Source organism: Lontra canadensis, unplaced genomic scaffold, assembly GCF_010015895.1.
Source record: "Lontra canadensis isolate GAN:19392208 unplaced genomic scaffold, GSC_riverotter_1.0 scaffold24, whole genome shotgun sequence".
Taxonomy (NCBI): Eukaryota; Metazoa; Chordata; class Mammalia; order Carnivora; family Mustelidae; genus Lontra; species Lontra canadensis.
Window position 1 is genome coordinate 11,191,350 of NW_022631018.1, and position 13,363 is coordinate 11,204,712.

At 47.5% G+C, this 13,363-nt stretch overlaps 1 long non-coding RNA gene across 1 annotated transcript; it reads right to left on the bottom strand.

The window, feature by feature from the left end:
• Positions 1–11,235: 11,235 nt before the first annotated feature.
• LOC116870755 lies at positions 11,236–13,141 on the bottom strand. The gene is made up of 3 exons (XR_004383289.1): positions 13,074–13,141; positions 12,650–12,788; positions 11,236–11,429 (listed from the first exon to the last, which is right to left on the bottom strand). It is a non-coding gene; the product is annotated as an uncharacterized LOC116870755 (long non-coding RNA).
• Between the last annotated feature and the right edge of the window lie 222 nt (positions 13,142–13,363).

Sequence of the window (13,363 nt, forward strand, 5' to 3'; positions counted from 1 at the left end):
TCTGAATGCTTTGTGAGTTCAGAGTCCTGCTTCATCCAGTTATCCCTGGTTTGCTTAAATTCATCCTGTCACTTTTAAAACCAAAAGACTCAGGGGCGCCTGGGTGGTTCAGTGGTTTAAGCATCCAACTCTTGATTTCAGCTCAGGTCATGATCTCAGAGTCATGAGATTGAGCCCTGCATAAGGCTCTGGACTGAGTATGGCACCTGCTTAAGATTCTCTCTCTCCCTCTCCCTCTATCTCCTAGAAAGAAAGAAAGAAAGAAAGAGAGGAAGGAAGGAAGGAAGGGAGAAAGAGAAAGAAAGAAAGAAAGAAGAAAGAAAGAGAGAGAAGGAAAGAAGGAAAGAAAGAAAGAAAGAAAGAAAAAATGAAAGACTCCTATAACCCAAATCCTAATTTCTTCTATCCACTTCTTACACATCCTTCAAAACTCAGTTCCAACCTAATTCTCCCAGAAAGTTTCCTCAGACCAGTTGTTTCTCCCCTCCTTGTTCCAGGCACTTCCCTTGGGTTCCCATAAGATTCTGGGCATGTTTCAATTGTATCCCTTGGCAATCAGATCTGTCGCACTTGGTTCGTATTTCTGCTTACTGTCAAATCATAAGCTCCTTAGCCCTAATTGCATTCATATTATACCTCCATTTCTGGCACAGAGAAGGTATTTTAAAAACTTTTGGTGAACAATAGCAAGTTCAGAGCTTGTCTGTGGAACATTCGGATGCCCAGGAGTGTTTGTGGGTATAATTAATCATTGGGGGGATGCTGGTGGAACAGGTAGAGGCCAGTGGGCTGTGAGGAAGGCCCTCAGTCTGTCTCCAGTGGCCTATCCAGGGAGGGAAGGAGAGTAGTTGGGTGGTGACTGGAGAGGCGAGGGAGGATTTATTGGAAGATTCCAAAGTTCCGAGTGTGTTTCTCTTTGAGGGAATGGAGCCAGTGCAGAGAGAGGGCTGAGGATGCAGGAGAGTGGAACCAGGAGAGGGGGATGGGCCCAGAGCACAGGTGGGAGGACAAGGAACAGGAAGACCAAGCAGATGCTCAGTTTAGGCGAGGACAGAGACAGGGTGGGGAGTGGAGCGGCCACGGCACAGTCACCTCACTCGATAGCTCCACAGGCTAGTGGGGTTGGGCAAAACTGAGCCTCCATCTTTTTCCTGAGACTCCCAGAGTAGCTGGCTGCCTTTTTCTCCATTACCCTCCACCTCCCAGCAAGTAAGGCCATTGCTCAGCTGGAGTGGCCCTATCAGGTCACAGGCCTCCAGCTGGGTCCAGACCTCCCAGGTGCTGGCTGGAACTCAGAGCAATCCTCGGCATTGTTCCCTCTGTTGATGTTACTGGACCCAGGAGATCAGGTTCCCCAGGATAGTGTTTGTTGACTTTGTCCAGGGCCATGTGATCCTGTCACGGGAGGAGCATGGATGTAAATTATTGAGGAAACCTCAGGTTCTCAACAACTCCCTAGAGAGTCAGATATGCCAAGAAACCCGAGAGGGCTCTGCCCTTGGGGTGCCGCAGCTGGGATTGTGCCGGGGATCGCTTCCCCAGCCTGTGGCCTCTGAGCCTGCCAGAGATTGAAACTTGAAGTCTGGAGGCTCACCAGGGCCCCATGTTCAAAGTCCTCTGCAGCCAGAATTGCCCAAATGTTCTGGAGGGTTGAGATGGCAACAGCCCAACTCAGAACCCACAGTCATTCGGGGCCCTTGGTGGGTGTGCAGGTGAGGAGAACACAGCACCTTCTAGAGGAGCCAGGGGAGGCATGGTTTTACTCAAGAGAGAGGAGCTGTTGGGAGCTCCTGGCCAGAGGGAGGACACACAGGGACATCTACACACATGCACCCCACCCCAGCACACACACTGTGTCTCTAAGGACAGCAACTGGAAGACACAGGCAAGGTGTAAGCAATTATTCTGGAGGCTGGAACTAGCTGGACCACTGCAGGAGTGTGGCCCAAAGGAGTGGATTTGCTGAAGTTCCCAGAGGCCTCCCTGCCATTCTGTGCAGAGCTGTGCCAGCAAGGGTCCAAGCGAGTTGGATGCGTGCTGGTGCTGGCAGCTGCTATCAGATACTGTGGTTCCTTATGGGGGGCAATGCTGGAAGGATCTTGCTGGCTTGTTGCCTTCAGTCCCAGAACTCTATGGAAGAAAGGAAGGGAAGGTGGGGAGGAGTTCGGTGTTCAGTCTTTCCAAGCTTCCTTTGGCTTTGGTTATCAAGAACAGCCCATCTGTTTGCTCACGGCTCTCACTTCCTCACCCTTGACTACCTGTTATCACACTCACTATGTTTCCAGGCTCTCGAAGGTTGCCGAGCCTGTGCACGTCTGCATGATCCTGCCTCTGTCTCATGCACCTCTATGCCCAGCCATCCAAGTGCACATCTGCATATTTCCCTGTGGATGTGACCACGTGCGATAATTCCCATGTTTGCCCAAGTTGTGCCTGTGCACACATGAATGTGTCCAGTCTTGTGTGCTGGAGGATCCTCACTGAGGATGTTAAGAACGAAACTTATCAGGTTTTAATGTCCAGCAACATGACAACATCAACACAGCTGGCTGGACATTGAGCTGAGTCTCACCACTTCCCTGGCTTTGTCCAGAACCGAACACATACCCTAATGTCTCAGATACCCCTTCCCCCTCCTCACCCTGCCCTGAGCCCTGAAGAACTCTCTTATGCTACACCAAAGACTTTCCCAGAAGGGCTGATCCTTGGAGCTTCCACTGAATTTCAGCTCATTTATTTTACTCACCCATTAAACCATCTGTGAGCTTCTGCCAGGCCAGGTCCTGTGCTAAGAGCCAGGGATACAGAAGTGAGTAAGACACAGTCCCTGTTTTCATGAAATGCACACTCTAGGCAGGGAGAAAGGCCTGGACACAACTAGTCACGTTCAAAGGCAGACTCTGATAAGACCATGGGAGTCCAGAGAAAGAAAACATGAATGCCCCCTGAGGAACCCAGGATGGTTTCACTTAAGTGGCGTTCAGCTATGACTGAAGTAGACTTTTAACAAGAGAATGTGCGGAATAGCATTCCACGCAGAGCCGTGGTACGTTCAGAGCTCTGGAAATGCGAAAGCCCACGGAGTGTCTACTTTCAAACCCTTCTGCAGGGCTACTGTGTTGCATGATTCTGGGGGCGTGACTGTCACATGGAGTCCAGCATGAAGGGTGCCCCCTGAAGTTGTGTGATGGTGTGGTCCTGCCCCCTCTTCTGTGTCCTTATTAGTCTGTGACCCCAGCCTTACTCGTGTTGACACCAAACCAGTTCCACGTAGGAGCAAATGACTAACGTGGGATTCAAAAAACACAGGGTAGGAGGAGGTGATGGAACATACCGGAGGTGAGACTCCAGAGAATCCCATGGAAAACCAGCCTGCTCTGTGAGGATAAAATCAGAACGGGTTGTTGAGAGTGATTTCAAATTCTTTCTTTGAATCATTTGCTTAAACATTTGTCTGTTCTCTTGGAAGAGATAGATGCAGAGGAGGGGAACCTCTGATTTGTTCATGGTGATTTGGTGTTTTAGTGTTTTCTTTAAGTATGTTTGTGAGAACAATAAATAGTCCAGAGAGATTCTGAGATCAAAGAAAAGTTACTGGAATCAAATACATTTAGCAAATATGTGTCAACAAAGCACACATTTTCCTCTACTACAATATTTATCAGTGCCTTTAAAATCTTAACATGCTCTGTGAATCCCCATGAGCAGGATATGACCAGCAATATTTCCTAACATTATTTCAACTATAACCCCCACATATTCCCACAGAACTGGTAAGGTTGATTAAGACCTTCCTGGGACAACCCAAGATTGGGGACATTAGTTCCAGGAGTCACTGGAAGAGTGGCAAACCAGGAGAAAAGGATTCATAAACTCAGGGGCAGATGGTGTGCCAAGGAGATGTCATCTAGCTCACTCCATCCAGGAAGACTTTCTAGATGATGTGTGATCTTGGGAATCATTGAGAGAAGAAAGGATAGTCTCAAGGGACTGCAGCTTGATCTGTGTCACATGAAAGCAAAACATGTACTTGGAGGTATAACCATGAGTAAAATGCTATGGTCTTAAGCATCTGTTAAAACAGGCTTTGAAGGAGGGATAAGGAGGAAGGCAGAGGCCCAGGTCTTGCCCGCTCTCCAGGAGCACCAGCCTAATGAAGCAAGCACAGCCCCTGTCTTCTGAGGGCTCCTAGCCTGAGGGAGGGATGCAGGAAATGATGGCTTCCAAGACAATGGACTTCGGGCAACAAAGTTCAAGGACACCAGAGAGGTGGGAAACAAACAAGCAAGCCCTACAGTTGCCACAGTTTACTGCCTTGAGAGAATTTCTAAGCCAAAATGCAGGGAAGGGAAACTGAGGCAGAGCCCGGCAGATTTTATGAGTGAGGAGAAGGAGCTGCGAATCTGGGGAGACCCAGGCGGCTACAGTACACAAGAGGGTACTGAGGAGGAGGGAGCTGCATAGAGAGAGAACCCAGGGAATCTCCAAGTTTTAAGCAGAGTGATGACCCGCGTATGTGTGTAAGGAAAGTACTCAGAGCTGGGGAAAGAGCCACTCAAACCGATGACGGGAAGAGTACCCAGAGCTCACCAGGGCTGGGAATAGTCCCTATTCCCACCAGTCAGACTAGAAACATTCATAATTTATGGGTAGAGTACTCAGAAGGATCTTACTTCAGTAGTGAAAATAATTAGCCCTAGACTAAACATTGCTTTCATCTCACGTAACAAATCTTAAAGGCATGAAAGGATAAAATGGCTGCATCCCACAACACATTCAAGAATATTTATCGGAATACAAAAATACCTAGCAACAAACAAAGTAAAATTCACAATGTCTGGCATCCAATAAAAAACTACCAGGCATGTAAAGAAATAGAAAAATACAACCTATAATGAGAAGAAAATATCATCACTGAAACTGGCCCAGAACCCTCAATTAGGGTGACCACTGTCCTAGTCTGCCTGGGAATAGGCCAATTTTAGCACTGAGAGTGGTGCGGCCCATGAAAGCCCTCTGTCCCAGGAAAACTGGGACAAGTGGTCACTCTACCTACAACTAACACCATATTTGCTGGTGAAAGACTGAATGTCTTCTCCCTGAGGTCGGGTGCCCGTCAGAACATCTACTCTCAACAATTTTATTGTGTTGGAGACTTCAGCCAATGCATAAGGCAAGGAAAAGAAATCCCTATTGGAAAGAAGAAAGTAAAACTGTCTTTACTCTCAGATGATAAGAGGGAAATCTGATTAACTCTACCAAAAAGCCATTAAACTAATAAGTGAGTTTAGTAAGACTGCAGGATACAGTAAATATCTGCAAATCAATTGCATTTCTGTATACTAGCTGCGAACACTCAGAACTGATACTAAAATAACAATACCCTTTTTAATAGGATCAAAATACCTGAAAAGAGGATAAACATGACCATCAATGTGAAAGACATGCATGTTGCAAACTACAAAAACACTGATGAGAGAATTAAAGATCTAAATAAATGGAGAAACATTCCTCGTTCATAATTTGGAAGACACCATATTGCTAAGGTGTTAATTCTCCCCAGATAGATACAATACAAGCTCAAAAAAACCCCAGTAGTCATTTGGGTAGAAATTGACTTGCTGATTCTAAAATTCATGTGGAGGGGCGCCTGGGTGGCTCAGTCTGTGAAGCATCTGACTCTTGATTTCTGCTCAGGCCGTGATCTCAGGGTTGAGCCCCACATCAGGCTCCGTGCTAGACATGGAGCCTGCTTAAGATTCTTTCTGTCCCTCTCCCCCTGCCCTCCCTCCCTTTTCTATTAATTAATTAATGTGGAAATACAAAGGAACTAGAATAGCCAAAACAACTTTGAAAAAGAACGAAGTTGGAAGACTAACACTACTTGATTTCACAACTTACTACAAAGCAGTAGTAGCCAAATAGCCCCACATCTGCGTGGGTGTAGTGGGCTGACTTGTGCTCCTCCCTTCCCCAAAGCAAATGTCCACCCAGAACCTGTGAATGTGATCTTGTTTGGAAAAGGGGTCTCCTCAGATGTAATTAAGTTGGAGATCATCAGATGAGAACATCCTGGATTTAGGATCAGCCCTAAATCCAGTGACAGGTATCCTTATAAGAAGCGGGGAAGATCCTGAAAGATACGTAGGGAGGAGGCCAGGCAAAGATGGAGGCAGACACTGGGGTTCTTTTGCCACAAACCAAGGAGTATGTGGAGCTGACAGAAGCTGGAAGAGTTCAGAGAGAATTTGCGACTCAGCCTCTGGAGAGCGGGCTTCCTGCCAAGCCCATGATTTCAGACTCTAGGCGTCCGGAACTGTGGGAGAATACACGTCTGTGGTTTTAAGCCCCCAGGTTTGTGGTGTGTTCTTAGGCAGTCCTAGGAAACAAATGTGTAGGTGATTTTCTACAAAGGTGAAAGGTAATTCAGTGATGAAAAAAAATAGTCTTTCCAACAAATGGGGCTGCAACAGTTGGATATACATATGCAAATAAATAAACTTGGAATCATGCCTTTCAGCATATATAAAAATTAACTCAAAACGGATCTCAAACCTAAATGTAAAACCAAATCTATAATTATCTGGAAAAACTCACAAAAGAAAACCTTTGGGACCTCCCCTGAAGAAAGATTCCTTAGACATGACAACCACGCGTGATCCATAAAATTAAATATTGATAAATCAGACTTCTTAGAAAGAAACCTCATGCGCTTCTTAAGATCCTGTTAAGAGAATGGAAAGGCGAGTCACAGATTGTGGTGCATCTGTCTGATAAAGGACTTGTGTTATATATTTTTTAAACTCCCAAAACTCAATAATAAAAAACAACACAATTTTAAAAATAGACAAAGATTCAAACAGATAAGCCACTCAAGAAGGTATACAGATGGCAAATAAGCCCATGAAAAGAGGCTCAAAATCATCAGTTAGGGAAATGCAAATCAAAACCACAAGATACTACCAAACGGCTATTAGAATGTCTAAAATTAAAGGCCTTCAGTAGCAAATGCTGGCAAGAATGCAGAGCAACTGGAATTCTCACGTGCTGCTGGTGGGAACATAAAATGGCACAACCACTTTGGAAAACAGTGAGGTAATCTTTTAAATAAACATGCACTTACCACATGATCCTGCTGTTCCACACCGAGCTATTCAACCCGAAGAAATGAAAGCTTATGTCCCCACAAAGTCTTGTACACAGGTGCCCATCCACACTTGAATGGATAAACAAATGACAGAACTAAAAAGAGATGAATAGGTGGTATACATGATAATGGATGAATCTCAAAAAATAATGATGCAGAGTGAGTGTGGACCAAAGAAGGACATAACGTCCCCTTCCATTCGTATAAAATTCTGTAACATGAAAAGAATGTAGTGGCAGAAGACATGAACAGACACTTCTCCAAAGACGACATACAAATGGCTATCAGACACATGAAAAAATGTTCATCATCATTAGCCATCAGGGAGACTCAAATCAAAACCACATTGAGATACCACCTTACACCAGTTAGAATGGCCAAAATTAAGACAGTAAACAACCAGTGTTGGAGAGGATGTGGAGAAAGGGGAACCCTCTCACACTGTTGGTGGGAATGCAAGTTGGTGCAGCCACTTTGGAAAACAGTGTGAAGATTCCTCAAGAAATTAAAAACAGAGCTACCTTATGACCCTGCAATTGCACTACTGGGTATTTACCCCAAAGATACAGATGTAGTGAAAAGAAGGGCCTTCTGTACCCAATGTTAATAGCAGCAATGGGCACAGTCTCCAAACTGTGGAAAGAACCAAGATGCCCTTCAGCAGATGAATGGGTAAAGAAGATATGGTCCGTATATACAAAGGAGTGTTATGCCTCCATCAGAAAGGATGAATACCCAACTTTTGTATCAACATGGGTGGAACTGGAGGAGGTTATGCTGAGTGAAGTAAGTCAAGCAGAGAGAGTCAATTATCATATGGTTTCACTTACTTGTGGAGCATAAGGAGTAACATGGAAGACATTGAGAGATGGAAAGGAAAAGAGAATTGGGGGAAATCGGAGGAGGAGACAAACCATGAGAGATTGTGGAAACTGAAAAACAAACTGAGGGTTTTGGAGGGGAGGGGAGTGGGGGTTAGGTGGGTATTAAGGAAGGCACGTATTGCATGGGGCACTGGGTCTGGTGCATAAACAATGAATCTTGGAACACTGAAAAAATAAAATTAAAAAAAAAAAACAAAACGCAGATCTGTGGTTGCCTGGGAGGGACGTAGAGGTGTGGAGGGGAGGGAGGGTAGATACGTACCTCCTGGCAATGGTTTCATGGGTGTACGCATGTGTCAAAACTCCTCAAAGTGCACACTTGCAGTGTGTGCCATGTATCGTATGTCACTTAAACCCGAGAAAGCTATAGAACAGAAAAGAAGAACCGGTATCTCCAGCGTTCCTAGCATTAGTGCTGCAGCCACTGCCGAAGGATGGAGGATGGAGGCAAGGGGCGAGGCTGAGGCGTCCCATAGCCCTCCCTCCCAGGCTCCATGCAAGCTGACCCCCATCCATACACCCACCCCAAGGAGAGGAGGCAGCCCATCCCCACTCCTCAGCCCCTGCATCAGGAGACTGACTGCTCGTGCTTGCCTGCAATCTGGATGGAGAGCAAAATCAGAGAGGAATGAGGTCATTAGAGTCCTTGGAGCAAGACCCCCAGAGAATTAGTACAAACGTCAGAAAACATTTGGTCCAACAGATGCTGTAAAACCCCTTGGAGTAATCTCTTTTTGTTTCATTAGTCTTTGCTGCCCATCTGCAGCTGAATCTTTCCGCAGGACTGGGGGGCTCTGCTCAGCCGCTGTCCTCTGGTCACGGGGTGGGGGCTGCCATGAGGAGGAGAAAGTCCAGGACCCTGGGCATCACTATGGTGACACATAATGGGGGACCATGCTCAGATTTTCAAGGATGTGATTTTTTTTCCCGTTAAATAAGGTTACTTATTACATGCAATCGTATTTATAGTTTCATAAGGCTTTTTTTTTATGAATACATTTTAAAAAATTGCTCTGAGGGTCTACTGAACTGGAAGGTAAGACAGTTTGCAATCATATTCCCAGCAACCCTGTTGCAGGGCGTGGAGGTAGTTTATTCTGTTAAGAAATTTAAAAATCTCCCCTGCACTTGACCTATCTGGTCTATGCCAAAACTGAGTTCAGCTCACCCTTCTGCTGAGTAAAAGACTCAGAAATTCCAGCCTGCTGTAGATCCAGGACCACAAATTCAAAATGATCAGAGGCCACATAATGGGCAGACTCAGCAGTTCTGCTGGGACCTAGGTGTGCAGGTCAAGCCTTAAGGAATCCCTCCATCCGGGGGATAGATTCCCAAGGTCCCAGCAGACTCCTCTCCCTCACCCTTCCCCACCCTGTCCTATCATCCCTATCCCTTTTCTCTGAAAGGTAGCCCCACTGACCTCTCCCTTCCCACCCTGCTTCACGTGGGACACTAGTAATAGCACCAGCTGACACAGGGCACTGAGGTGGCCAGGCACCAATGTGGGCCCTTCCTGTAGATCACCCAGCAGATCTTCACGACGTTCCTCCGAGATCGGGTAGTAGGATTATTCCTATTTGACAAATGAATAAACTGAGGCACATAGAGGTGGGGTGAAGGTACAGAGTTTCCAGTTTTTAAAAAAAAATTTTTTTTTGTTTTAAAAATGTTTAGTTATGGTAAATTACGTATAACATAAAATGTACGCCCTTAGCCATTTTTAAGTGTACAGTTCATTTGTGTTAAAAATAGTCACATTGTTCTGTATCCCACCTCCAAAAAACTCTTTTCGTCTTGCCAAACTGAAACTCTGTCCCCATTCAGCACTACCCCCTCACTTCCCCCTCTGCCCAGCCCCTGGCCCCCAGCCTTCTACTCTCCGTGTCTATGAATTTGGCAACTCTGGTTACCTCCTAGCAGTGGAATCCTACAGCATTTGTCCTGCTGTGACAGACTCCTTTCGCTTAGTATAATGTCTTCAAGGTTCATGCATGTTATACCATGTTGTCAAAATTTTCCAGTTTCTGTTATGCGAGATTAGTTCTGGAGCTGGGAGGTAGTGATTCGCACGACAATATGAAGGTATTTCCTGCCACTGAACTGTATACCTTAAAATAATAACCAGTACCGGTGTCTGGGGAAGGTTTATAGGCTCACTGCTAAAGGCTCAGGGGACACCGAGTGACCCGAGACTGGGACAGGCTGGAGAGAGAGGGTGTCAGAAGGCTGGATGAGGGTGGGTGTGCCAAGAAGCCTCCTTCAGTGAGGGGCCCGGTGCCTGGGGGCGGGGGGGGGGGCTGAGGAGCTCTTCCTTACCAGTGAGGAGCAGAGGAGCAGAGGGAGAGAGATGTTTCTCCGCAAGTGGCATCCTCCTCTCTTTCTTGGGGAGGGAACAGGGGAAAGGGGGCAGGGATGGGAAGGGAGATGGTCAAGACCCTGAGTGGGCATAACGGTCAACTCAGCACAGACAACCCCCTGTCCCTTTCCATGTGTCGTAGCCAGACTGTGCCTTGACTTGGGGGTTAATTTTCTTCCTCACACTTCATCCCCCTTTGAGATAAGAAATAGATTGCCACTAAACATGTATTTTTCATAAATAATTTTAGATCATTTTGAAGAATCCAGATAATAAAAGACACATGTAAATAAGGATGATCAGAGGAAAATATATATCTGAACGTAAAGCGGACAGGAATATATAACCGTTTATTTCCTCTCTCTGATTTGTCTGCGGCTGGGCGTATCTTTTGCTGGTGTGTCAATGTTCTCACCCCATTTGACGAACCCCAGAGGGGAGGCCAGGAGAGTCAATGGGAGAATATGGCTGGTTATCTCTGCAGGGGTTGGAGTGGGTCACGCTTGGGAAAGGGATCAGAGCCCACTGCAGAGGCACACCGAAGTCAAGAGCAGACCCAGGAACGTGTCCCCTGTGCAGACAGGGCCAAAGCCCTTTGACCTCAGGGGAAGCCACTGTATCTTAGCCACTTCATGACCCTGACATACGGGCCCAATACCTGGATTACCTCCCAGGGCATCTTGGGAAGAAGCTAGGGGAAGGTGTGAGGGAGTATGGGCCCCACCTCAGCCCCTGAGCAAGAGGAGGCTGGCTGGCTGTGGCCCGGTTGTGCACGTAAGCAGGTCTGGGAGTCCTAAGGCTGTGCCCCCCACCCCCACATCCAGCATCACCCAGTAAATCTGGGTGGAGGGGTGGGGCAGGGCAGGAAAGGCACGGTCCGGGCGTGAGCTCGCTGAGTGTGCACGTCTACCTTGGCCTTTCTGAACTGCTCGGGGCGACTGTCTCCAGCAACCGTAAAGCCGGTACAAGTACAGAGCTCTGTTACAGCTTTGAACAGCCTCCTCTTCTCTGGGTCACAAAGCCAGGTGCTCAAAGGGACAACCTAATCAAGAAGTCGGTGAGACAACAGGAACAGTAAGCCCGTACTCCCGCCCTCCCTGGTACCCGGAACCCTGGACTGCCTGGGTGCCTGGGCAATCTTTACAGCCCCTCCACTTCATACACACACGTAATGATCACTTTGCTCTTCCCCTCAGAGCCCCCTCCTTCCCAGAATGCCATCAGGCTTCCTTGTTTGGATCCTGCTGAGGCCCTGAGTTTGCACTGTCGCGTGGGGTAATAATGGTGTTGCCTTATCTCAGGCCAGAATTCCTGGAGCAAGTTGGGGCCCAGATTCCTGACAACTCTTGGCTTATAAGCCCTTTGGCCTCTAGCACCCTGAGCAAGGCGGCCTCCCTGGCTCTGCTGGGTGGCGGAGAGCTCCGAGGCAGCCAGACAGCCAGTCTGAGAGAGGGCTGGGGTCACACTGAGGGTTTCTAACCAGCTCCTGAGGCTCCAAAGCTTTGGGTAGGAAGACCTGCTCTCCAGAAGCTGACCGGAGAATAATAATTATTATAAGACAATAACTAGCTAGTGTTTCCTGTCTTTGGACTGGATCCCACACTCACTCGCATTATCTAAATACACTATTCACAACTTTAGAAAGTCGGTGGGGGAAGTTAGGTACTTTTTTTAAATGCCTTTATTAAGTATAATAAATACTTTTTTATAAAGTATAAATACTTATACTTTATTAAGTATAAGAGAACAAAAGCTCAGTAAGCAGAAGGCCAGTTCTCAAACTGAACCCCGTTTGTCCCCAGAGCCATGCTTGTCCCCAGCACCAATGTTTCTCAACTTCCGGACACATCAGCAACTCCCAGGGAGCCCCACCCTAGAGTTCCTGATTCAGTAGGTCTGGAGTGGAGCCTGAATTTGCATCTCTCCAAAGGTCCCAAGTGGCCCTGGTGATCCCAGGAGGCACGCTTTGAGTTGCCCTGCCCTGAACAACACCTGTGACCCTCAACTTCCTGCAGAGACCCCTTGAGTGTCTCATGACCCTCTGGTTGTTGTCACCTTGTGGTCTTTAGCTAGAACATCCAGTCCCAGTGGGTGTCACACATCCATGCCACGTGGTCAGAGTGTCCCTCAGTCCTCTCCCCAAAACGGGGCTTACAGAGGGGGCAGGCGGACCACACCAAGGCCCCCATCTGTATTCAAGATGCACAGCTTTTCACGACTAGCAGAACACTTAACAGCATTGACAAGGCTGTTTATACACACCTGAGCCATCTTCGTGCTCACACCGAAGCAGGGGGTTCAAGGTCAGGGCTCGCTGGGACATCAAGACCCCCCAGGAAACCTTGCTCCTGTCATTGCAGCATCCAGCACATGACTGACATGGCTCATGCCTGGCCTCCCACTGGAATAGAAGTGCCGTGAGGACAGGCCTTCTGTCTGTCCCCTTCCCCACCGCGCGCCCAGCATCTAGAACAGTGGCTGGCCCACAGAATGTGGACAAGAAAAGTGAAAAGAATGACCCAAATAAACAAATGGACAGTGGACCAGCAAATGAATAAGTGAGCAAACAAACTCAAACAGAGGCAGGGACAGGCTACAGGAGTAGGAACGAGCATGACTTGCTGAGAAGCCAGAAGGTTAACTGCCCGACAGATACATCCCCCTCTCCCTTCTCGAAAGAGGTCACCTCTTCACAGGTATGACAAGCGCAGCCTGGTGTGGCCTGCCCCTGCGGTCATCCGGACAGATCCGGACTGTGGGGGGCTGCTGTTACAGATATCACACACTGGGTGGCTTAATCAAGAAATCGTCCCATGGTTCTGGAGGCCAGAAGTCTAAGATCCCAGTGTTAGTGGAGTTGGTTCCTCCTTTAAATCCCTGAGGAAAATAGGTTAGGAGTGAAAGTGAGACCGTGGGACGACCCAAGGTGCTTGGCCCCAAGCAGTGGACGTAAGATCCCACCCAGGCATTCTTCTG